Genomic DNA, 23190 nt, shown 5'->3' on the forward strand with positions numbered 1-23190 from the left:
GTTTCTTGGAGCCAAGTGCAAAGTCGCACAGGAAGTCGGCCATTTTGGTCCAAGTACGCGATTTAGTGGTTTTCGCACACGTTGTTTGGAGAGTGATGCTCCGTCGCCCTTTTCACCAATCGCCTTCAAACTTCGGCTATGAACTCTTAAGAGATAGGGGGAAAAAATCAACCGTCGGATTTTTCAAAAGTTGAAAGGTGTGGGCGTGGCTAAGCCTCAAACTTTGACCTTTCACCATGCCACTCTTTTTTTCACAGCTCCCTATTGGACTCCTTTTACCCAATCACCAGGATTCTCTGGCAAATAGCAGTAGACAACTTGAGGTTACTTGGTCTCCAGTACTGGCAGGTTTCGAAAAAAGGCGGGGCTTCGGGAGCATGGCGAAAATCGCCATCACGCCATGGAAATACGTTTGCCTCTTATTTCTTCAGTTATCGAGATATCACCTCGAAATTTGTTGTGAGTGATCCTAGTCTGACCCCCAATAGAAATGGGCAGCTGAAATTTGTGGGCGTGGCCTATTTTCTGAAATAGCGCCCCCTAGGACCATTAAAACTGCCAGCCCCAAGCCATGCTTTGACTGAGGATTACGAAATTTGGGACACTAATGTGGTGTCTCAGGACCTACAAAAAAGTCTCTTGGAGCCAAGTGCAAAGTCGCACAGGAAGTCGGCCATTTTGGTCCAAGTACGCGATTTAGTGGTTTTCGCACACGTTGTTTTAAGATTGATGCTCCGTCACCCTTTTCACCAATCGCCTTCAAACTTCTGCTATGTACTCTTAAGACACAGGGGAAAAAATTCAACCGTCGGATTTTTCAAAAGTTGAAAGGTGTGGGCGTGGCTAAGCCTCAAACTTTGACCTTTCGCCATGCCACTCTTTTTTTTCACAGCTCCCTATTGGACTCCTTTTACCCAATCACCAGGATTATCTGGCAAATAGCAGTAGACAACTTGAGGTTACTTGGTCTCCAGAACTGGCAGGTTCCGAAAAAAGGCGGGGCTTCGGGAGCATGGCGAAAATCACCATCACGCCATGGAAATATGTTTGCCTCTCATTTCTTCAGTTATCGTGATATCGCAACGAAACTTCTGGTGAGTGATCCTAGTCTGACCCCCAAGAGAAATAGACAGCTGAAGTTTGTGGGCGTGGCCTATTCTCTTAAATAGCGCCCCCTAGGACCATTTAAACTAATAGCCCCAAGCCATGCTTTGACTGAGGATTACGAAATTTGGTACACTAATGTGGTGTCTCAGGACCTACAAAAAAGCCTCTTGGAGCCAAGCGCAAAGTCGCACAGGAAGTCGGCCATTTTGGTCCAAGTACGCGATTTAGTGGTTTTCGCACACGTTGTTTGGAGAGTGATGCTCCGTCGCCCTTTTCACCAATCACTTTCAAACTTCTGCTGTATACTCTTAAGACGTAGGGTAAAAAATTCAACCGTCGGATTTTTCAAAAGTTGAAAGGTGTGGGCGTGGCTAAGCCTCAAACTTTGACCTTTCGCCATTACTTTACTTGACTTAATAACTCCCATGAGCATGATCAGATCTTTTTCAAACTTTGTCTGTGTGATAATTGACCATATCTGTAAAAAATGACAATGTGGACAGCTGACATCACCTAAGCCCCGCCCCCTGACTACAGGAATTCTATTTTTTTATGCTGAAATGCCCATATTTGTCCCCTCTAATTTAGTCAACAAGACACCAAGGTCATGCACTGTCTTCATGATGCTGTATTGACCATTCAGATCTGATAGCTTTCCAGAAAGGGAGGGGCTTTGATGCCTTGGTGAATTCTGGCGTAACGCCGTAACCTTACAAATCATTTTAATGGTGAGCTCAGAGGGGATGCTGAGTCAGGGTGAGGTGCGGACTAGGAGGCCATTCGCGGATTCTAGTGTCGGGGTGGTTGACGTTTCTGTTCTGCCAGACGTGCCTTGGTGCCCCGGGCTGCCGGTCAGGCCGGAGCGGCGCGGAGCTGCGAGGGCCGAACGACGCTGCTTGCAGCTTTAATTATTATTATTCTTTTTTCTTCCGCGTCTTTGGGTGGCCTTTAGGGGGTCTTAGCATATCCAAAAAGTCACCAAATTCTGGCTCAATATAGAAAGTCCGTGAAATTTACGTATTTCACTGGCGATGTGAAAGTTCATAAAAAAGTGGCTCGACAGTGCCCCCTAGAAAGTGAAAAATACCCCTCTCCATAAAGCTTAGTTTATCGTACAGTTATGAAATTTGGTATACTGATAATACTCAACAGTCCGCACAGAAAAGCCTCTTGCAACCATGGTCAATATAAAACAGGAAGTCGGCCATTTTGGGTTGAAATGAGGATTTTTAGCCGTTTTGGCCAATTCTAGGGTCTATATTTGGTTGAACAGTTTGGTCATTTTTCGCACCATCGTCTCAAAAATAGTGCGAGATCGAACAGAAGCGATGGACGATTCAAATGAGACAATAAAATTGACTTTTCGTAAATACTGAAGGGGCGGGGCCAGGCCTCAAAGTTCGAGCACTCGCCAAAAAAATTCAAATTGCTATAATTTCACAAATGAAAGAATTACAGTTAAAACAATTTCTAAGGACAATTGCCATCGCCCCCCGAAGACAAATGAATGGTCGATAGATGATGTCACACAAGCCCCGCCCCCTCAGGACTTAAAAGGTCAAGTTTTACTGGGAAATTTTCCAAAATTCGCCCTTTCAAATAATCACCCCAAATTTGTAGCAGGTAACTGAAGACAAGTTGGGGTTGCTTGGCGTCACTTTATGGGAGTTTTCTGCAGAAGGCGGGGCTGTGGCGGCGCGGCGAAGTCAGGCGTACCGCTTAGGCCTTACGTTTGCCTCCCATTTCGTCATTTCTAAAGATATCGCCACAAAACTTCTTGGGAGTGATCCTAGTCCTGCCCCCCAAAAAATGTGATGTGAAAATCCTGTGGGCGTGACCTATTTTCTGAAATAGCGCCCTCTAGGACCATTAAAACTGTCAGCCCCAAGCCAGGCTTTGACTGAGGATTACGAAATTTGGTACACTAATGTGGTGTCTCAGGACCTACAAAAAAGTCTCTTGGAGCCAAGCACCAAGTCGCACAGGAAGTCGGCCATTTTGGTCCAAGTACTCGATTTAGTGGTTTTCGCACACGTTGTTTGGAGAGTGTTGCACCATCGCCCTTTTCACCAATCACCTTCAAACATCTGCTATACACTCTTAAGACATAGATGAAAAAATTCAACCGTCGGATTTTAAATAAGTTTAAAGGTGTGGGCGTGGCTAAGCCTCAAACTTTGACCTGTCGCCACGCCACTCTTTTTTTCACAACTCCCTATTGGACTCCTTTTAACCAATCACCAGCAATCACTGGCAAATAGCAGCAGACAAGTTGAGGTCACTTGGTTTATAGTACTGGCAGGTTTCGAATAAAGGCGGGGCTTTGGGAGCATGGCGAAATTCACCATCACGCCATGGAAATACGTTTGTCTCTCATTTCTTCAATCATTGTTACATCACCACACAATTTCTGATGAGTGATCTTACTGTGACCCCTAATAGAATTGGACAGCTGAAGTTTGTGGGCGTGGCCTATTTTCTGAAATAGCGCCCCCTAGGACCATTAAAACTATCAGCCCCAAGCCATGCTTTGACTGAGGATCACGAAATTTGGCACACTAATGTAGTGTCTCAGGACCTACAAAAAAGTCTCTTGGAGCCAAGTCCAATGTCGCACAGGAGGTCGGCCATTTTGGTCCAAGTACTCGATTTAGTGGTTTTCCCACACGTTATTAGGAGAATGATGTCTCGTCGTCCTTTCCACCGATCACCTTCAAACTCCTGCTATATACTCTTAAGACATAGAGGAAAAGATTCAACCGTCGGATTTTAAATAAGTATAAAGGTGTGGGCGTGGCTAAGCCTCAAACTTTGACCAGTCGCCATTACGTTACTTGACTTAATAACTCCCATGTGCATGATCAGATCAATTTCAAACTTTGTCTGTGTGATCACTGACCACATCTGAAGACAGTGACAATGTGGACAGCTGACATCACCTAAGCCCCGCCCCCTGACTACAGGAAGTCTACTGTTTTATGGTGAAATGCCCATATTTGTCCCCTCTAATTTAGTCAACATGACACTAAGGTCATGCACTGTCTTCATGATGTTGTAATGACCATTCAGATCTGATAGCTTTTCAGAAAGGGAGGGGCTTTGATGCCATGGCGATTTCTGGCGTGAAGCTGTGACCTTACGTTTGACTGTAACTTCCACAAACAGCCTCCGATTTGCCCGAGACTGAACATCACATCACCAGTGTGGTAAAGATAGAGTATCTCCTAGTGGTGAGACGTGTAATGGTGGGCTCAGAGGGGATGCTGAGTCAGGGTGAGGTGTGGACGAGGAGGCCATTCACGGTTTCTGGTGTCGGGGTGGTTGACTGTCTGTTCTGCCAGACGTGCCCTAGTGCTCCCGGCTGCCGGCCAGGATGGAGAAGCGCAGAGCTGGGTTTGGAGAGCGTCGGGGATGGAGCGGAGGGGGTGCGGAAGGAGGGCGAGCTGCTTCGCTGCGAGGGCCGAACGACGCTGCTTGCAGCTTTAATTCTATATTATGTTGATTCCAAACAGAGTGACAAAATAATTAAAACATCAATTAATAAGAAAAACAACTCTTTTGTCATTTTTACTATTTATTTATTTATTTTTAGAGATGTTTTTATGAACTCTTTCATTGAAATCTAGTCAGACTCCTTGTTTTCTCTGTCCATGAAGTCTGGCCTCCTGCTTCTGACAGTCTTTGTGCCAAAGCATTACAGCCTCATTTGGGTCCTAGTCCTTGATCTCTGGAGAACACAGCTGCACCATGAGAATATCTGAAAGTGTGTCAGGGCTAGGGTTGTCACGGTGACCGGTGTAGCGGTAAACCCCGGTAAAAAAGTTGACAATAATAATAACCGACTTGTTTAAAAAAAATTATCTCGGTGGATTACCGTGGCTGCGGTGTCGGCGCGGTGACCCTTACCAGCCACCGTATCATCTGCTGAAGTTGCCGGCGGCACATGCGCACTTTGTTGTTTACGACCAAAACTTTCTTTAAGCTAAAGCTGAAATAATGGCAGGAGGAGACGGCACTCGGGACATTTATTATCCCTCAAAGAAGACAAAGTCGGAAGTACGGGCATCTTTTGGATATTTGAAGAATGCCGAGGGACAGTTGTCTGTGAACGGCAGCAACGCTGTGTGGCCATCATAATGTAGCCATTGTCTCACGACTCCGCCATCTCCAGTTCGCCACTTTTCACAGAATCTTCTGGCTGCCACTGGTCCTGGTGGTTTTTCTTCCAGTTCGACGAGTTTTCTTTTGGAAGGCTGGCTGACTCCAGTTAAAAACCGCCACATTTCACCGCTAGTTTTAACACGAAGCTAACCGCTAACTTGATAAACTGATTGAATGGGATAGGTGGAAATGACGTTGGATACGGCGTTCACGTTTTGCGTACGTTTGTGTACGTTGCATGCAGGCGGGAGGAGTATCAGAAATCCGTGTTAGATGACTGATAAACATAACTAATTTGGTGCAAACATTTACTCGCCAGGTGGCAGGTAGAGCTCTAAAATTTACTCGCCAAATGGAGCAATTTGCTCGCATTTGGCGAGTGGCGAGTGTTAATTTCGGACCCTGGCAGTAAGTAAGCAACAATGGCGTTTTTCTGGTAGACATTCTGGAATATTCTCAGAAAATTTCATCCGCTCTTCTTCAGCAGTCTTTTCAAACTCACACAACCACTGTCGCTGCTGAGGACAGGTGAGGGGGGGTTGGCAACAATTCAATGAAGCGCTGTGATAGCAGGGAGTAGGAGGGGCGGTAATACGACGAGAAAACATTCCTCTACAATAGAATAAATCTATTGTATTTTTTTCAGTCTTATATTTTATATAAGGCTTTAATATTCCCACATACTAGTCATTTAACGTATCTTGGTTTTTATTTTCCTAATACTGTCGGCTTTGGAAAGGATCCAAAACACAAAAGTGTAAAACTCAAAAGTATTTTAATGCCAAAAATCAGGTGACAGAAATAAAAACAGGTAGCTAGGACGCTGAAACCAGCAGAGTATGACTGAAACTGAACCGTATACACTGAGGAGTGAGACATGACAGAGAACTAGTTATGAGGAGGAGCTGTGAGTGGGAGCAGAGTACAGCAGGGGAACATGGGAGGAACTATAAATGAAAATAATTTAAAAGAAGAGGAAAGAAACCTAAAAGGGAAAGAAGAATAACTGGGAAAAAAACTGACAACAAAAGGAGTAGAAAATTCAGTGGAAGGAAAAAATAAGACTTGAATACTAAATGAGAAAACTTTAACAGCGTAAGAAAATTTAAATTTTTATTTTGTGAGGGACATTTATCGGCCATTATATCGGCTATCGGTCTTTGTTAAAAGTTTTATATCGGTATCGGTCCCAAAAAAAGCATATCGGTCAGGCCCTATCTGAGATATCAGATATTTCTACAAGTCAAAGCCTTCTACCTGCTTTCTTGACCCCCTTTCCACGGCCTTGGTTAAATCCTGCCTCCCCTCCCTGCGCCCTCTCATCTCAGCTCTCATACATGCATCCCTTTCCTCCAGTATTGTTCCCTCAAGCTTCAAAACTGCTGCAGTTACTCCAATGCTTAAAAAACCTGGTTCAGATCCTAACATTTTTACTAATCTCCGCCTCATCTCCAACCTACACTTTGTCTCCAAATTCTTAGAAAAAAATAGTCGCCGCCCAGCTCCACACCCATCTGACCCTAAACTCCTATGAACCCTTCCAGTCCGGTTTCCGTCCACTTCACAGCACAGAAACCGGCCCTCCTCAAAATAACAATCTCCTCATTGCTGCTGATGCCGGTCTACTATTAAGGGTGGTGGTGGCACAGGACTTAAGTGCTCGCCCCGTAATCGGAAGGTTGCAGGTTCGAGCCCCGCTCAGTCTGTCGCTGTCGTCGTGTCCTTGGGCAAGACACTTAACCCAAAGTGCCCACTGGTGGTGGTCGGAGGGACCGGTGGCGTCAGTGCTCGGCAGCCTCGCCTCTGTCAGTGCACCCCAGGGCAGCTGTGGCTACATCATAGCACATCCCCACCAGTGTGTGAATGTGTGTGTGAATGGGTGAATGACTGGTTGTGTTGTAAAGTGCTTTGGGGGGGTTCCATGATTCTAGGAAGCGCTATATCAAATACAGGCCATTTACTATCCATCCTGGTCCTCCTTGATCGGAGTGCAGCCTTTGGTACAATACAGGGTTTCCCTTACATAGGCGTAGCCGTGGCGGGCCGCCACGGCTGAAATCCCACCGCCACGCCTACAAGACCCCAAGTTTTTTTGTTTTTGTTGGCGCTGTTTCCCGAAGAAGCAGCGGGAACTACTATGTTGTCGCTTGTGATCACAGCAAGGAGGAGCAGGCAGGGCAAGGTGAAGTTACAGCATAAGTTACTGAGTTTAAAATTAGAAAGGTAGCAGTGGATATAATCAGGGGTGGACCGTTAAAGCGCCCGAGCGCCAATGGCGCTAAATTTTCTCGTCGGGCGGTAAATACATGACGACTTACCGCCCGGGTGGCTACCAAGCTTTATTTGTCATTTACACACCGGCTTTCACCTACATCATGGCCCCGCCCTGTAGGAAGCTGCCGTTTTCGTTTGGCGCGCGTGAACTTGCGCGCCTCTAGCCACGTACTGCACTTGTACGATTCGTGCACGTACTGCATGATTCTAGTTATAGTCACGTGAACTACAAGTTCACTATTAAAGACGAAGTGGAACCATGCTAGAAACACACAAGCACGCAGGGAGATTGCGCCACCACAGGGATGGGATTTCTTGATGAAATCTCCGGCAAAACGCTTTAAAACTGGTGAGGAGAAGCGAGACAGTTCGAAACGGTATGAAGCAGAGAAGCGTGTGCGTAGGTGGAACGATTCTTGGCGGTTTAAAGAAGACGGGAGGCGCAGAGAATGGTTAGGGTTTAACTACTACTACTTTTAACTACTTGGTGTCCTCCATTTCCTCAGCTCTTTTTCTCTACTTGTGTGTGTGTGAGAGAGAGAGAGAGCGAGAGAGAGAGCAAGAGAGAGAGAGCGAGAGAGAGAGCGAGAGAGAGAGACTATGGTGTGAACCAGTTGTTTCTGCCAGTTGAATCTCTTGGACTTCCCTGCATGTGTAGCTCGGGGGTGACGATGGCTGAAGATATCACGTTAGCATTCACACTTGTTCAATTTTAATTCTGGTGCCTGTTAGCAGCTGAAACACATCCTTACGTGCTTGTGGATATCAAATATTGTATATGAAAACATGACTGTAATAATAAGTAAAGGTTATCAGCTGTAGGTTGAGTGTGCTCATAGGAAACGTGACAAAAGAAAACAAAACACATTTCTCTTTATGGTCTATATTGTTGTTATCATCAACATAGCATGATTTACAGAATACATGTGACCAACTAACATTTCATGTTCTACCACCGGATGTTTGGATCAAAATATGAACCAATCAGATCTTAGATCAGGTGAGGGCCAGGCGTTTCCCGTCATCCCCTAGGTTTTGCAGCCGAGGGAGAGCAACTGCAGCGCCTTGCTCCAAAATCTGCGTCCGCCTTGATCTCACGAGGTTATCGTTGCCTACGTATGCATGACGTCAGAGCAAGTCGGCGTCAAGTCGGACACAAATCTAACCGGCATGCACTGCTCGCCAATCACTGCTGGTCTAATCTGCACAGAACTGGCTCATCTCGAACACAGTCAATGGCTCGAATACAGCAAAGCGGAGTTGGTGATGTACTGCGTTGTATGCCGGAAGTATGCGACGACAAAATTGTGTTTTGTTGAGGGAACAAACAAATTCAAACTTGAATACGTTATTATGTTTGTGAATGTGTACAAAATAAAGGTTTATTACATTTAAAACGGTTCAGTTGTTATTTTGACTCGTTTTGGCAGCTGACCAGCGGGGCCGGTAAATATTCGGTTTTGAAGTTAATGTCCACCCCTGATATAATGCTTTTTTGTTTACATGTTTCAAAAGCATTAAGATAAACGAGTGTTGACAATCTTGACAGAGTTTCCTCCAGTGCTTATTAGGCCAGATTTTCCTCCCCCCACCAGGCAAAGCATCACTTATTCATGTAAAATTTATTTATTATTTTCATGTCTGACTTTAAATCAAATCAAATCAACTTTATTTATAAAGCGCTTTCACATGGCCAAAATGGACAAACAAAGCGCTGTACAACCAATAAAAAGCACCACAATAGGACAGACATATAACCATTTAAAATGCAATAAGAAATCCATTTAAAATATCATACGAAATCCTGAGTGCAAGTTCGCAATCCATATCCGGCCTACTTCCCCCAACATCAATGTCCAAACGCCAGCGAGAACAGATGTGTTTTTAGTCTGCTTTTAAAGGTTTCCAATGATTTGGTCTGCTTTACGTCGGCTGGCAGCTCATTCCAAAGACTTGGTCCGAGCACTAAAATCATCTATAAAATCATAGTTTTGTCTCTGTGGTCAATATAGGAGAGCAACCAGTAGCTTCTGAGAGCATCCCAGCTCACAGAGGCAGAGTTCAAAGCTGATAGGCACAGAGGATGGATATACTTGCCTACACATAATTGATGACTTAAATATCATTGCCAATCCTCCACCACGCCCCGAGGGTCTTGGACAGGGCCCGAAATTAACTCGGCACTCGCCAAATGCGAGCAAATTGCTCCATTTGGCGAGTACATTTTTGAGCTCTACCTGCCACCTGGCGAGTAAATGTTTGCACCAAATTAGTTATGTTTATCAGTCGTCTTCCATGGATGTCTGATACTCCTCCCGCCTGCATGCAACTTACACAAACGTACGCGAAACGTGAACGCCGCATCCAACGTCATTTCCACCTATCCCATTCAATCAGTTTATCAAGTTAGCGGTTAGCTTCGTGCTAAAACTAGCGGTGAAATGTGGCGGTTTTTAACTGGAGTCAGCCAGCCTTCCAAAAGAAAACTCGTCGAACTGGAAGAAAAACCACCAGGACCAGTGGCAACCAGAAGATTCTGTGAAAAGTGGCGAACTGGAGATGGCGGAGTCGTGAGACAGGCTACATTATGATGGCCACGTAGCGTTGCTGCCTTTCACAGACACTTTTTCTGCTCGTGCTGCAAACAGGATAGCTGTCTTCTATAAACTGTCCCTCGGCATTCTTCAAATATCCAAAAAATGCCCATACTTCCGACTTTGTCTTCATTGAGGGATAATAAATGTCCCGAGTGCCGTCTCCTCTGGCCATTATTTCAGCTTTAGCTTTAGCTCATACAGTGGCATTTATAACAAATAAATTGATGTTCACAAAATGTTGCATAACATTTATTTAGTCATGTCAAGGTGCTGTAGGAGAGTGCACTAGCACTGTGTCCTCAGAGAGATTAGTTATTATTTATCAGCGTGAGGAACTTATTTCTACCTTATTTATAAACTATTTATTTACAGGTCCATCAGTTAATGTAATAATTGTCCCAACCACAGCTGCACCCCCACCCCCCAACTCAGTCTCACAGCAATCAGGGGCAAGCTGCACGTGTGTTTAGCACGCCGCACGCGCACATTTAGCCGTTTTTAGCGGCTCAGGAGCTCACAGGTGCGGTGTGTGTGTCACTCACTCTGGTTACTCCAACAGGGAGCCGGCTCCGAGAGCGGTTTCTTTAGCGACTGACACATCACTACATCATTCCCTTTCCTAATGTTGTGAAGAACGGTCCGGAGCGCAGGCAGAGTGTTTAGCTAACCTGCAGGAAATGTCAACGACAGTTATCCAGAAAGTAGCTAAGGGTTACCAGAGATGTTTCTGAGGTGTTCGCTAGGTACTTTTAGATTTAAAAAGTCAAGAAGGGGGTCTGAAAAGCTGCTAGAAATAGCGTCAAAGTCGCCAAGTTGGCAACACTGTGGGAGGAGCGCTTCATTTGCAACTTGGGGCAGCGCAAGTGGGAGGAGCAAATAATTGGCTTGTTTTGTTTTTATAAATCGTTCAAAACTCAGATCGTAATCGTGATTAAAATTCGATTCATTGAGCAGCCCTATTATACGGCGCAGATGAAAGAAGCAAGATCTCACGATCCCGTTCACTTGAGCCTCAAATCTGAGCTCTGCGTCCAACTTTACCCCTAGGTTAGTGACCACCGCCTTCTGATGCGGTGCCAGTGTGGAAAAATCAAGCCCTTGGGCACCTCCTAGGGTCTTTGGTGGAGTAAACAGAATTACTTCAGTCTTGTTTTTGTTGAAACACAAGACGTTCTGAGCCAACCATAGCTTGATGTCCTCCAGGCAGTCCAACAGAGGTTGAATGGTGCATAAACCACCACGCCTAATTGGAAAAAATGACCTGGCAATCGTCAGCATATAGATGGAATGACACGTCATGCTTGTGGAATAGGTCACCCAGGGGTAGGAGATATAGGGAGAAAAATAGTGGGGCCAAAATCGATCCCTGGGGCACTCCCCAAGGCAGCTCAGCCAGGTCGGAGGAACAGTTCCCCAACATCACACAAAAACTCCTCCCAGTCAAGTATGATCTTACCCACTTAAGTTCAAACTTCCTAAAATTAAATTCAGACAAAACAGAACTTCTTTTAGTTGGTACCACGAACACCTTCTCAAAATTTGACAGTTTCTCTCTCATCATTGATAACACCAACACCTCAGTTTCCCCCTCTCCCCAGGTCAAGAGTCTGGGTGTCATCCTCGACAGCACACCATCTTTCCAATCTCATATCAATAGCATCACACGGTCAGCTTATTTCCATCTTCGTAACGTTAATCGTCTTCGCCCCTCCCTTGATGTCCACTCTGCTCCTCGTTCATAGTCTGGTTACATCACATATCAATTACTGCAACTCTCTTCTAAATCAAATCAAACTTTATTTATATAGCACTTTTCATGCACAGGAAGCAACACAAAATTATTAACAGATTAAAATGACCCATATAACCCAAATTACCTCCTTTTCCCACACTTAAAACAATTGTGACAGTTTCACCCCCAATCCACAAACCATTCCCAGGCACACACACTCATCCACATAACACATTAAAAGACCACAGTAAGCACTAGGCTGAGCTCAGATTGGACAGGTAATGAAAGACGCGCCATCAAGGGAGCCATCTGCCTCGACTGCAGCAGATCCATGGCAGCAGCCAAGACACCAATCCAGGGTGCCCTGGGAGGGAGGGTGGCAACCCCTACCACTACCTGGGCACTACCCTACCCTACCACTAGCCTACCCTTCTCTCAGGTCTCCCTCAGAAAACCCTCCATAAGCTCCAGTTGGTTCAGAATGCTGCAGCACGTATCATCATCAAGCGCCTCGCGATTTTTATCTTGAGAGGCGCTATAGAAATTATATTTTCTTCTTCTTCTTCATCACTAAAACTCCCATCTCTCATCACATCACCCCATTCTCAAACAGCTCCATTTGGCTTCCAGTGTAAACCAGGATTGACTTCAAAATTCTCCTTCTCACCTTCAAGGCAATCCATAACCTCGCCCCTCACTACCTCACAGATCTCGTTCACATCGTCACCTCGTCCCGTTCCCTCAGGTCCTCCTCCTCCATTCATCTCTCTGTGCCCTCCTTCCGTCTCAGCACCATGGGGAGTAGAGCCTTCAGCTGCACCACTCCCAAACTCTGGAACTCCCTTCACCCTCTCATCAAGAACATTAACTCATTCACAGAATTCAAAAAACAACTCAAAACTCACCTCTTCATAACCACATATCAACCTTGAATTTTAGAGTGCCTTGTTTGTTATTTTTGTTTATTTGTTTTGCTTATGTTGTACTTATGTCTAGTTTTATTTTATTGAATGATTTGTGTTTTAATTCTGTACAGTGTCCTTGAGTGACCAGAAAGGCGTTTTATAAATAAAATATATTATTATTGTATTAATATCATTAAGGACTACTCTTGCCCCAGCATCTATGTGACCCGTTATTAGGCCGACGGTACAGGTCACATAAGACCAGGACAAATAGATTCAGGGATAGCTTTTTTCCCTGAGGTATCACCGTAGTTAACAACCACAAAACCAGATGAACCTGTTAACCCGAACCACACATTTACTGATCAATATTGATCACGTGCAATAACATTTCTATGTGCCATTGTGTTTACTCAATATGCTAAAATTCTGCTTCAATAGTGACCTGCACAGAACCCGACTAATGCTTACTCTGTGTGTATACTTGTACTTTTTACATTTATATTGTTCTGTATTATTTTACATTTTGCACCAAAGGTAGAGCACTGTAATTTCGCAGTACCCTGTACAACAATAATAAGGGCTATTCTATTCTATTGTCAGACTCATAAACAAAGTTTGAACGCTACTCTCAGACCATCGTGGTAACAGGTCCTGTCAGGCCGAGTCGGCCGCTCCCAACTCAGGTAGAACAACATACCTGCAGGCAGCTAGCGGGGTTAGCTTCCATATACTGACCGTGGCTCTAACTGGAGCTTCAGTTGTCCACTCTTCTCACACATGAAGGGAAATGGGCTGGCGTGGCAATCCTTCGACAACGTAGTTTACCTAAATGTAAATGCTGCTGGCAAGTCGTGAGGACGGGTCAGAAGGATAAAGATTGCTGAGCTAATGTTTACTGCGTATGACCCGTTTACTTACTTGTTAGCCGCGGCTAGCTGCTTAGCACTGAGATGTTAAGTCTCCAGCTGTCAAGAGTCAAAACAAACGGGGTCCCATGAGAAAAGTGTGTGCTAACGCGCGGAGCATCAGACACACATCTAAACACGTTAACGTGACAGTTGTTGGCTAACTTAGGCAGCTACACTAAACTTTTCCATTTCTCCTGGTCTAAAAACACAACTGCTTTGCCCGCTGGCTCCGTCAGTTCCTTCTCAGCAACCAGGAAACGAGACGACCTGTTCAAAATGGAGGAGTGGAGCGCTGCGTTCATGGGCTGTCGAAAAGTACAGCTTTTGACATGAAAGTGTCAGAAGAGTCTGGCCAGTGGTCCGATCCCAATACTCGCATTGCGGTATTCAGCTAAGTGCGCTTGGAGAAAGTGCGCAGTAAGGCTCAGGGCCGAGCTCAAATTGTGGCAGTAGCAGCTTTAAATGGAATTTCCTGTGGCTGCCTTGAGTAGTCACAGCGGGCAAGTACACCTGGCTGCAGCAGTGGCGGATTTACGATTTTTCCGAGAGTGGGGCCATCGATGGGCCTCAATATTTATTGAGGGGCCACGTACAGTCCAACACACTTGCATAGAATTCCCAGTTTTGTATCAGTTTGTGGCTAAAACACATGTATGTCAAACTCCAGCTAAAACTTTGTTTACAATGAGACCACATTTTTATATATTTGAAATTGAACGCGGCTGCGCAGTGGAGCAGTGGTTAAAGCTGTTGCTTTGCTGCAAGAAGGTCCTGTGTTCGCTTCCCGGCCTGGGATCTTTCTGCATGGAGTTTGCATGTTCTCCCTGTGCATGTGTGGGTTCTCTCCGGGTATTCCGGCTTCCTCCCACAGTCCAAAAACATGACTGTTAGGTTAATTGGTCTGTCTAAATTGTCCTTAGGTGTGTGTGTGTGTGCATGATTGTTTGTCCTGTGTGTCTCTGTGTTGCTCTGCGAGTGGAGATAGATACACAACATAGTTGTTTGTAGAGGTGGAAAAGTTAGCAGGGTGTTCCGTGGCAGTTGTCAAAATGTCAGGGAGCTGATCTTGTCCTTGAAAAGGTCCTACCGTGACCGTGAAACCAGTCTGGAGATTTGGGTGCAGGTGCTTGAAGTAGTCTATCCTTTCCCAGGGTCTCTTCTTCGCTGTGTCCTGATGTAGTTGTTTCCAAGGGGTTTACAGCCAAGGTGGATGCAGGTCACGTTGTCATGTAGGTGGGCTCAGGGGGAGCCCCGATCTTTCATTTAAATTACAATTCCAGTACCCCCTCAATTGCTGCTGTCTCAGTTGTTCCACCTGGTGCTGAGAGGCGACCCAAGTGCAGGGCCATGACGCTTATTACAATAAGAAGGCCTCACATTCTGAACTCAACGTAGGTGATGATGCCTGGTTCTACATTTTCACTCCTAAAACTGGTAACAACAAGAACACCTCTGGGAAGCTGGCTAAGAAACTTTTGCCCAAGTGGTCAGGCCCATACCTGATAACAGATAAGCTCTCTCCAGTCGTGTATCAGATCAAGATTACCCAAACAGACAAGAAGTCTGTCTACAAATGGGTCCAAAGGGACCAAATCAAACTGATGTGACAGTGTGAGCGTCCTGTCAGAATGTCCCGGTTGATCATGCGCCCTGGCTACTTGGCCAAGGGGATGTCCCTTTGGCTGACTGGTTAGCGTATGACACTCACCCAGGAGTCTGGGGGTCGAATCCCACCCGGGCCCTCGTTTATCCACCTTGCCACACTGCACAAGGGCTCCACTAATTTGGTCAATTCTACCACCAACACCTTACCGACTTCGAAAGGGGGGTGATTTCGCACCTCGTTGGTTCCATAGCTCTCTATCTCGAGTTACACAAGTTTGTCTATGTTTGTGTGTGTGCATGGTTATCTTTCCTGTTTATACATGACGTGCAGACTTGGGTGAATGGAGATGAACATGCTGTGGGTTCCTGAAGTCAGGTAATCAGTTAGTTAACAGTATGGGTTTAGTCCACATATTACTGTTATCCAATTTTTTAATTTTTTTATTTTTACTAATCATAATTCCTTATGGGTACATTCACAGTTAGGGATTACTAACTTCACTGATTTACATTTTTAGTGTTTTGACACTTACATAACTATCTTTTCATAGCACTTTTGCTAGGGTAATTAAGTTTGAGAACGACAGATTTAATTAATTTACCTTAAAGGGCTACAACCAGTTTTTGCCCTTCATTCTTATAGAGTTTATATTTAGTGCAGTGATTTCTCTCATACCAGATAGTTTGATTAATTTTATGCTTTCAGCACCACATTTTGCAGTACATGCAGTGGCAGTGCACCCATTTCTTCACTTACAAGTTAATTCACGTAAAACCTACACATAGTACAGAGGTACTCACAGTGTTGGGTTTCTTTTTGTTTGTTGATTTGCATTAGACGCCATCATGTTGTGTCTACACTGAGGTGCCCTGTGATGTGCTCTCTCTCCTCTCCTGAGTTTCGCTGATGATCCTCACTTCCCTGGGTGTTCCGGCTCGTCCTCCTGATGGGTGTTCCGGCTCGTAGGACCTGGACAACCGTTTGTTCCAGCATGGCTGCTGGGATACTTCGCTCACTGGGACCTGACCTGCCTGCTGCTCTTTCCCACACTGAATCACGATAAGTGCAATTACAAAGATCAATATACTGTTGGAATTATTCCCTACCCGTGGATACATACAGTTTTGCTCCTGCTTCAACTTATTACCCCATGTGGATACCTTACTAATTTGCTGACTTGTGTGCTTCCAAAGGGATTAAGCGAGACTGTCGAAACCGTAGACTGTTCTTCGGAGTGGGGTTTGTACCTCACCACTGTTGGCCTCTTCCGGGGGAGCTGCACCTTCCCTTGTCATCAGAGTCCTTGTAGGACTCTGGTTTGTTCAACGCAAGGTGGTCTCTGCACGGACCACCGTACCATTGAAAAGGCGGGATATGTAACGGAACGGAAGACCGTGTTTTTTCCCTTCTTTGCTCAAGACTAGTCTGCATGAGAGATAGTCTCAAGGTCTCATGCATTCCTTCTAACCTGCTTATTTTCAGCTCAACAGAAGAACGAAGAATGAACTCTTCTATTTTAATTATACAAAGAACTCTATTTTAATAAAGCTAATCCATCAAAGTGTTAGTCAATAAATAAGATGTGACTGACCTGTGAAATCAAAATATTAATTACTTTATTATGATCCTATAGAATATAAAGGTACTGTGACTTTAAGTGTTCCAACAGGACTCATTTCACGTAGCGTTAAAAGACATAACACATTACTTTCACTGATCCAATCAGAATCTGACAGATCTGATGGAGGCGTGGTTCTGATGGTGTTTGGTAATTTTTCATTCGACAATAAACCATAACATCCGAAGTATAAAACTATGCCATGTCAGCTCTAACGCCAGTTCAAAGCATTCCAGAGAAAGTGACGAAGGGGCCAATTCCGATCTTTTAACTCTTTAACCGAAAGAACAACGACAAGCTGAAATATCCAGTCGCTCTTCCAACAGCGGCAACAGTTCCTTTCAGAACAAAAGCTCAACCGTCCGGACCCAGGCTTGGGTCTCACCAGGCGCCAATAACTTGTCGTGTACCCAGAAGTAACTCAAGATGGGTGTAACGTGAGGAAATATGGGTTTTCTGTGCAAAAGGTTATACTTTGCCTGGCTGGGTCAAGAGCTGGGTCGCTGAGAACTTTCACCCACAGATTAAGACCTGAACGCCAGAGAGTCTGGGAGAAACCACAACATCTGAACACCTGCAGTGCCAGAAGATGTGTTCTCATGGAAAAGCTAGTCATAACATAACAAAGTTAAACTTCCCTTTCTTTATATTAAATGTGAATAACCATTATTATCATTTTGCTCATTATAAATGTGTTTTAATCAAATGAATGATTATTATGCTTTGGGTAATCATAATAACTAATGAATCAATGCTTAATTAAATAATGTTTTGAGGATGTTTGGTAATGACCTTCACACACTCAAACACACACACAAACTCTCACAGTAAACTCCAAAACACATTTGCTGATGCACACGTTTGCTTTGAGAAGAGAACTGGGTTTGGTAAGTTTCAGTCTCATGATTCAGTTCGAGTTTGTCAACGAGAGAGTTCGGACGTGCTGAACACGCACCCGGGGAAGGGAGCCTGCGGCTCCTGCCCCCCCCCCCCCCCCTCACGCTGTTCCTGCCAAGCCAGACAGGAATCGCTGAATTGCAACCGCTAACGCAGACTCGTCCAGAGTCTTTGATTTTCTGAGTAACTTAAACTTAAGAAAGCGCATCTGCAAACGCTTCATCATCACGTGTACCGAGGTCATCTCTGGACTGGGTCGGAGCACACCTTCGTCTTCTCTGTCAGCCAAGGTGTCACCCCTGGATGAAACATCATCCTTTGACGTCCCGGGTCTAAAAGAGGCTCCGAATACGGTGAGGCAGTCCACGAGAGATAGCGTTGATGCATCTTTTCCAACAGAACCTAAGTTTATTCAAACCATCACTTTTCACTCAGACACCTGTTCCTTCCTGAAGCAAAATCAGACGCACACACACACTCATCTCACCTTATTCTCAATTTTCACTACATTTTGCACACACGCATCCATAATCACATCACTCTCAGTCTTCAGCACATCCAACACAAGGTCTATTTGAGCAAGTTTACAATATCAACTGTTAAAGATTGTTCAACAAAGTTGCCAATGTTGATTGTTATTCCTATGCTTGTCATTTCAAAATCATTAGTTTAATTTGAAGAATTAAAACTTTTAACTTTCAAACTTGTCTCTTCATTGAACTGAAACACAGACCCACGGAAATTATTGACAGTTTATCGATGAAAACAACCTTTGAGTCTTCTATCAAATTAATATGTAGAATGGTTCCTCTTTCATAAAAGAGCATAAACCATTACTCTACATAATTGACAGAGCCTAATCAGGTTCACTACATGGGTTTGATCGGAACCGCGGCTTTTCCTACCGGCTCGGTTCCAGAGAGGGTCCACAGGACCTTAATATTCCTGATCTACAGAGGACTTCCCGAAGGGTAGGTAGACCGGCATTATGGTGTCTCATGTGTTTCTGAACTTCCTAACCAAAGCTTAATGCGAAAATAACATCTTCAGTTCCCGTCAGAACAATCGCTTCTTCGGATTTGTTGGTTCTGATTTAACATCACACGTCATCCCATTCACCGTCCCATCCATTTTAGTTACACTATACATTTAGTTTTAAAGTCAGTCTAGTTTAATTTGTTAGTAATAAAATTCTTAACTTTTAAACTTGACTCTATTCTGTTGTCTCTGAGTGAATACGTAACGGTTATATAATCCCTGCAATAAAAAGATCCAATCTTCTGGTTTAAATAACCCACCGATCCGTAAAGTGGATTCCATATTTCCTATGGAATCCCACGCCTTATGGCTCATTAAAAAACTGTAATCTATTTCATTACAGAAACTAGTATATTATCTCTGGATGCAGAAAAGGCTTTTGATAGGGTTAACTGGAAGTTCTTATTTGCAACTTTACATAAATTTGGTTTTGGGAACTTCTTCAAAAACTGGCTACAAACATTATACAATTCACCAACAGCACGTGTCAGGACGAATATCAACTAGCTTCTGTCTTCAGAGGGGGACCAGGCAGGGATGCCCACTCTCACCCTCACTATTTGCTATCTTTATCGAACCACTAGCAGCATCAATTAATTCAATTCAAAGATACTTTATTAATCCCAGAGGGAAATTAGAAATTCAGTACACACAATTCTGAGATCAGACATACATATGCAAAGACAAAGACACATGACAAGAACTGGTGATTGTGGTCATTCGCAACCCGAGTTGAGCTACCTTAACAGAGAGGTTTACATGAGGATTGGGTCAGATGGAGGAAAAAAAGGCACTTCAGTTACCCTCCACTGAGGGCAGCTTTGCTAGTGCAAAAAACACCTCAGACAGAAATGCAACAGACTTCAGACATAACACAACATAAGTGACCACTAGGTGAGGTGGTAGGGTTTGGGACTCTCCACATGTCAGTGAATGCAGCCGCGATAAGCAGCGCTCATCACCTCAGTCTGGACAGGGGTGGGAGGTTGTTGGGTTTAGAGGGCACAGTGACTCCTGGAACGATTCAGCGGCCTTCACAGCTGGCAGTCCCACCCAGGCTGGGATAGGAAGACAGAGTTGCCATGGCGACAGCAGCATTCCACATTTCTTCTGAGGTGGTGGTGGTGGTGGGGGGGGGGGGTGTATTCGTTTCAGCCTCACAGGCTCAAGGGCACCAGATTCAGATAAGAAATTGTTTGGGGGCCAGACAGAGATAATTTCCTCTCTGTCTTAAAGTTCCGTTGGTCCTCAACCCCTCTGAATCCAATAATGGCGTAAATTAATCTATCCCATTCCATGCTGATTCGTCCACTCGCTTCTTGATCGCATCCATCTTTTGTGCCATTGCATGAATCTCAGCCGAAAACCTACGAAAACCTGACTGGAAGCTATCATAGATGTTATGTTCATCAAGAGCAGCTGTGAGTTGTTTAGCCACAACCTTTTCCAAGATCTTGGAGATGAACGGATGTTTAGAGATGGGTCTGAAGCTGCTATGGAGAGAGGGGTCGAGACTCGGTTTTTTAAGAAGCGGGTGGATTACAGCGTTCTTAAAGTAAGCAGGGACCTGACCAGAGACCAGAGAAGCATTAATTATAGAGAGCACGCTGGGACCGATGGACTGAAAAGCACTTTTAAACAAAGATGAGGGTAAGATGTGGAGGGGGCATGCAGAGGTCTTCATAGAGTTAACTAGTTTGGTTAACTCAGGCAAAGAAACAGGAGCAAAGCTATCTAGGATGATGGGTCTGGTTGGAGTCGGGAGAGGCGGCGATAAGGCTGAAGGAGAGATGCTAGATCTAACCTTATTGACTTTGTCCACAAAGAAAGACAGAAAGTTCTCACAGTCTGCAACAGAGTGGATGGAGGCTGTAGGAGAGGCAGGAGAGACGATGCTGCTGATGGTGTTAAACAGCACCTTGGGGTTCCCTTTGCTCTGGGACACCAGGTTGGAGAAATAGGAAACCCTAGCATCTCTGACTGCAGAGTTAAAGGATGTCAGAAGATCCTTTAGGTGCAGCAGATGGACATGGAGATGGGTTTTCTTCCACAAACGCTCAATTTTTCTGCATTGGCGCTTCAGGCTGTGAAGGCTGTCATTAAACCAGGGAGTAGGGTTCACTGCAGGAACTGATCTGGTTCTGACAGGACAGATGTTGTCCAGGATGGAGAGGCAGTGCTCGTTAAACTGAGAAGTTAAGGAATCTGGGTCGTTATCAGAAGAACAGGGTGATCAAAAGCAGCAGAAAAATTGCTAGCTGTGCTCTCATTAAGAAAACGAGAACTAACCATACGGCGAGCAGGAGGTGGGGACGCAGAAACTGACAAGTTTGGTCTTTAGCCTGGTGCGTTGCACAACCAGTAGGCTTTGATCACTGGACCTCAGGGACCTGCTGGGGGTGTAGGGACTAAGAAGATCACTAATGTAAGATGGTCAGGTGGGGCCTTTGACTCCTCCCTTCTCCTGGGACTTCTTTTGATGATATAGATCTTCGTCTCCCTTCTCCCTGCCAGACCTGGTGTGGATTGTGGTGCCTTGGTCTGCCTGGGTCATGGCTACCGGGTCAGGGAGTTTAACCCCAGTGGCTGCCTGGTGGGGTCTGGGTCCCCGACGGGGGTGGTCGCCCCTGGGTCCCGGGTCATTGGCTCCCGGGCTCAGCCGGTTAGGGGGTGGGAGGCTGTGGGCGGGCCTGTGGGCTTGCCACCAATATCTCCCGGGACTCTGCCGGCTGTGGCCCCCCGGGGCGATCCTCTGCGCCTCTTGAGGGGGGCGGGGGGCTTTTCTGGTCGCGGTCTCCCTGGAGTTCCTGTGCTCTGGGGCAGCTCCTGGATCTTTGGGACTTGGAGCTCCCTCCATCTCCTACTCATCTTTGGGGGCAGATCTGTGGCCCCTCACACTCTCTATTGGACGCTCCTATAGAGAAACCTTACATAAACAAGTGCATGTACACACACAGGTGCTCACATGGTGCTCTCATAAGTATGGACTTGGGTACGTTCAGCACATGTCTTAAGGCTGTGGTGGGCACTAAGTGCACTGTGATCTATTATCGTGTGATTGTTCAGTTAAACAATGTTGATTATACATGTCTTCATCAAGTTGACGCAGTGATGGCTGGATCTTGTTGTATCCCTTTTTTTCCCTCTCTTTCTGCAGGTCTAGAAGCAGACTCTTGTTCATTATTGTTTATTTTTGTGGAGGGTTTCTAAAGTTGTTTTTTTGTTGATACAGAGTGCTGTGTGTACATTAATGAGGATAACAATGAAGTCAACCGATTTTAGCTAATCCAGGTTGGACATTCTTCTGGCCAGGCAGTGCATTTCTGTGTTCCTTCACGTATGCATGTAAAGTCTCGCCAAGCGCTTACATCTTGTTGGAAGACACATTTTTACCCGTTAGCCTTTTCCCTGTGAGTTTCTTTGCACACCCTCCTGGTTTTATTATTTATTGTCGCTCATTGTCTTAACTAGCTTTTTGTTTATTTTTTTTATATTTGGTTTTTAAACATCTGTTCTTATAATTTTAATCAAAGTTAAGTGTAGGTAATATTTAATGCATTAGTAGTGAAATAAAAAATAATATTTGATCACACATGTACTCCTGAATACTTAAGTATTTTATTTCTTAATCTTTTTTTGTTGTTGATTTGTAGCTGTGGCTACATTGTAGCTCATCACCATCAGTGTGTGAATGTGTGTGTGAATGGATGAATGATACACTGTAAAGTGCTTTGGAGTCCTTACTCTGAGAGTGCGGATCATTTATCATTTATATTACTTTTTAAGTCTGTTGTGATCGATTAACTATGTCATCTTATTCTTTATTGGTGTGTTACATCTCCTGAAAAAACAAGTTAAATCATCATCTGTATGTTAATCATCATATTCATTTCAGTGTTTTTATCTGCCTTATATACCTTTAAATCGAACGATGCACATGTTATGTTCTTTGATTCTGGATGATTCACTTGTGATTGTTACAGCCTAGCACGGAGTTAGACCTTTATCTGGTTCATGCACGCTTATATTGCTAAAGTTTCAGCCTGTGCTTGAGGAGATTCTTGTTATGTGAAGGCCTGGTACAGATTAGGTCAACCAAAACATGTTCAAAAGGAACGGCTAGGTCGCAAGTCATCTAGCGCTAGCTAGTGTGTCTCCCATCTTATCTGAAGGAGGAGTGAGATCAGAGGAATGTCAGTTGCCAGGGTAACAGGTGAAGATCTTCAATAATAATTTGCTGGTGCTGGGAGAAGACTTTGCAGGAGAGAAAAGAATAAAAGTTGTGCATTGTCTAAGACCTGATCAGATTTGTGACGAGGTCCTGCAGGAGACAGAATTTCCCCT

At 44.8% G+C, this 23190-nt stretch overlaps 1 protein-coding gene across 6 annotated transcripts in view; it reads right to left on the bottom strand.

The window, feature by feature from the left end:
- The window catches only part of wipf2b (WAS/WASL interacting protein family, member 2b), a 139356-nt gene extending 125277 nt beyond the window's left edge, over window positions 1–14079 (bottom strand). The window contains exons 1-2 of one of the 6 annotated variants that reach the window (XM_070553573.1): window positions 13698–14075; window positions 13477–13617 (exon numbers count right to left, since the gene is read on the bottom strand). The gene's annotated coding sequence lies outside the window, so the exon portion shown is untranslated. Of the gene's footprint in view, window positions 1–13476 lie in introns of all 6 variants that reach the window. The other 5 variants (XM_070553574.1, XM_070553570.1, XM_070553572.1 and 2 more) reach the window with 5 other exon arrangements.
- Window positions 14080–23190: the final 9111 nt, after the last annotated feature.

Source organism: Nothobranchius furzeri, chromosome 7 (assembly GCF_043380555.1).
Source record: "Nothobranchius furzeri strain GRZ-AD chromosome 7, NfurGRZ-RIMD1, whole genome shotgun sequence".
NCBI classification, from domain to species: domain Eukaryota; kingdom Metazoa; phylum Chordata; class Actinopteri; order Cyprinodontiformes; family Nothobranchiidae; genus Nothobranchius; species Nothobranchius furzeri.